Below are 3,919 nucleotides of genomic sequence, written 5' to 3' on the forward strand. Positions count from 1 at the left end.
TGTGTGTGTGTGTGTGTGTGTGTGTGTGTGTGTGTGTGTGTGTGTGTTTGACTTTCTTATTTTCTTCCTTTTCTTTTCTCTCTGGCTCATGAAGCTTTAACAAACTCTGAGCCTCTTGCCTGGCCAGTGAGGGGTCCCTGAGCTAGAAAGAAAAGAGCCCAGACAACTAAGCTTTTTTCTTAACCCTCTACTACCATCAGCAGGAGTTAAATTGCCCAAATCCAGTGGATTTTGGCCACAGAATAACAAAGAGTTAAGGAAAGGAATAAAATTGCCAAATATAAACAGCATTTGTCCCTGCAATCACTGATGCCACCCTCCTTTCTTCTTTGGAGAACTATATGCCCAGCTGGACCTCAGCATTGAAAGACCTCTATAATCTATACTTCTCCTGTAGGCCATGTCAGTCCAAGACCCATGCTTCAGCAGAGAAACATGTTGATAATGTTGTTAATGTGGGCCATACTGCCACTGGAGACTAAGTGAAGGTCCTTAGCACATGCTGATGCTGTAGACCACATGGATGTTTGAGGTCCATACTATTGCCAGAAACCATGTATAAACCCAGGAACAACTCTATCACTGTAAAGGACAAGGAAGCTCCTCTTGCAGTGTTATCAATGACTGTAGACACTCAGTTGAGAAAGGGGAGCAGAGAAAGCTCCTGTGACAGCCCCTACCTGTACCATACCCCACCCCCTCAAAAAGTAACAGCCAAAACAGAAATCTATCAAAGATAACTACTAAAAATTTTGATAAGGATGCTGAAGTGTAGCTCTCAACAATTGATGACTTCTGGTAAGGGTGTAGGTGGAGAAGGACTCAGCTTTCTTTAGGGGACTGGCCACTGGGAATTTGACTATGTTCCAGTGAGTATATGGACAGCACAAAATGGACTTGTCCTTTCTTTCTTTACTTTACTAGAATGTCATTTAGTGAATGGGAAAGTAGAGTATTTCCTGAAGTGGAAGGAGTTCACAGATGCTGATAATACTTGGGAACCAGAAGAAAAATTAGATTGTCCAGAATTAAGTGCAGCATTTCCTAATTCTCAAAAAGCTGGTAAAGAAAAATATTGTACAAAAAGGAAATCATTATCTGACAATGAATCTGCTAATGGCAAATCAAAGAAGAAAAGAGATGTTGCTGACAATCCAATGTGCTTTGCCAGAGGTCTTCATCCTGAATGAGTAATTGGGAGCCACAGACAGCTGTGGAGAATTAATGTTTCTCATGAAATGGAAAGACTCAGCTGAGGCTGACTTGATGCTGGTAAAGGAGACAAATATGAAGTGCCCTCAGATTGTCATCACCTTCTGCAAGGAGAGGCTGACTTGGCTTTCTTGTCTCAAAGATGACAGACAATAATTGTTTGCATACATACATATATATATATATATATATATATATATATATATATATATATATATATGAATCTTAGTGTGGAAAAATATCATTCCAATGAAAATCAAGATTGATATGCTGGTTTTGAAAGTATTGATAGTAGTTGGGATACTTTTGGGCTTTGTTATATATCAAAAGGCACTGATTCCTATGAGCAAGTAAGAGCTTTCTGTAGTTGCTTCCTTTAACAATAGAATATTTGATACCATGTTGTATTTTCTCAGCTTTGAAGAACAGCTTTTCTTAAATGCTGGGGTGATTTTACAGTTATTACTCAGTCAGAACTTATTTTTAATGTGGACACAGAAGGACTATTCTGGGTTTTTTTGTTTGTTTGTATGTGGTGTATGCATAAAACACTTACATAACTTGTTTGTTTTGTCTTGTTTATTAATACTCAAAAGAACTGAAGATGAAAACACAAGTTGATGAGATTTCCTTATTGTCAACATTTTCCTGAAACTATAACCTTTCAAGTTAAGTAGATTCTGTAATTTATTGGATAGTTTAAAAGCAACCACATCAGAATTGATGTATTATCACATAAATACATTAGTTTATTTACAGAATGTTGTCCATACCAACTCCCCCTTCAGAAAATGGAATTAGACAAATTAGTAGCATGATTTAATAACAAGACTTGGGCCAAGTGTGGTGGTGCACACTTTTAATCCCAGAACTCTAGAGGCAGATGGAGCCTTAATTTAAGAGGCCAGCTGGTCTACAAAGGAAGGTCCAGGTCAGCCAGTCAGTGTAAAGGTTCCTCTGGTGAACCATTCCTTTGTAAAAAGTTAAAATCTGTACTAAACGGTTATGATTCGTGGAATCTGTTTGATGTGGAAGTAGAATCATAGTTGTAGATGATGTTGGCAATTTAAGGCCTGCTGACATAAGTGAGTAAGAAAAAGTTGTTGGTATTAATGACCTGTGTGTTTTTTCTTTACCCTGACTCATTCCTTATTGGTAAGATCAATCTTTTCAGTATTTGGATTCTGGTTCAATGAGCCAGAAAAGTAACTTTGTAGTACCAGAATGTCATCCAACGATATATTTACTTTATTGTAGATAATGGTGAACAGTGTTCAATAAATAGTTTTATATTTCTTTAAAAATAAAATGACACAAAGTTTTTATGTAGTGAAGAAGTCATTCCATATTTGTAACAATTATGAATTTCTATACACACATCTTAGGGACAAATAAATATAAAAAGGAAATATTAACAGAGATGGATGGTAGGTGACAAGCAATAAAGGCCAGAAGAATCTAAAGAGATACAGATAGGAGAGAAGTTACCATGTTCAATAAAGCTTCTTCAGCTGTATAATTGCAAAAAAAATTCCTCATTCATCATTGTAACACTTAAAACAAAAAGGTTGGACCTGTAACGGCAGGTAAACAAAGTAGAAACAAGTCAAAGATGAATAGGCAAAGGGCCTAATTAAAACACATAAAATGTGGTTCCAACATGCTGGATGAATACAGTATACCTGTCACTTTTTTACTCTGAGTAGATCACATTTCATGAACTTTCTCATTCAGAATACTTACTAAGTCTAACAGAACCCATTTCTCTTTTATTAGCTTATTATTGCATTAAAGCATATACTAGAGTAAGCTTCTACCATTTTTAAATCAAAAATAAAACAAATTAAAAATTTAATATTCTGGAAAAACTTGGAAAATTCCTCACTTTCAGGACAAGTTGTGCCTGAGCAAAAGTGCTTAGTCTTTTGTCAATGCCAATGTTGGTTTGTTTGTTTGTTTGTTTGCTGTTTTTACCTAAACTGAATATGCTGTAATGAGTAGCAAAGCAATTTCCAATTTTCTATATTCTGGCCTTCCACTATTTCACCCAAATTTTATGTATAGGAGCTCCAAAAAAAGGTAATTAAAGCAGAAATAGTGTGTGTGAGAGTGTGTTTGTGTGCATGTGTGAGTGTCTGAATGTGTGTGTGTGTGTGTGTGTGTGTGTGTGTGTTTTCCCTCTGTTGTGAGAAGGTAATACATGCACTACTTCACTGTATTCCTCTAACAGTTAGAAGGAAATTCTCCCTCATTTTGCTAAATTTTAAAGCTAATTAAGATAAGCTAAGTTTGATTATAAAAGCCAGTCTTCAATCCAAATTAAAGAATAATAATCCATACCTATTAAAATGTTCACAGAGACCTCCTTTTGTGTACCCCTGCTGAATCAAAGACTTCTAAAATAGAGTCATTCAAAATGCAGTGACCTTACCAACAGAACTATAGAAACAGTTCAGTGATAACTGATGGTTTATTCAGAGTATTTCATAGATAATAAAATTTCTTTATAACTATATTGCTAATGTATATTTTACCTAAATTTGTTTTACAAAAAGTATTTCATTAAGGCCTGACACACAAAAAGGATTCTGTATAGTCTCTGATTCTATGTCTTTAAATTGTTCTAAGTCAGTATGTTTACAATCACAGAATTTTTTCCAGTGAAAGTGCTTTTTGATGCTAACTCAAATTATGAGTGTCTGTCACT

Source organism: Grammomys surdaster, unplaced genomic scaffold (assembly GCF_004785775.1).
Source record: "Grammomys surdaster isolate TR1022 unplaced genomic scaffold, NIH_TR_1.0 184, whole genome shotgun sequence".
NCBI lineage: Eukaryota > Metazoa > Chordata > Mammalia > Rodentia > Muridae > Grammomys > Grammomys surdaster.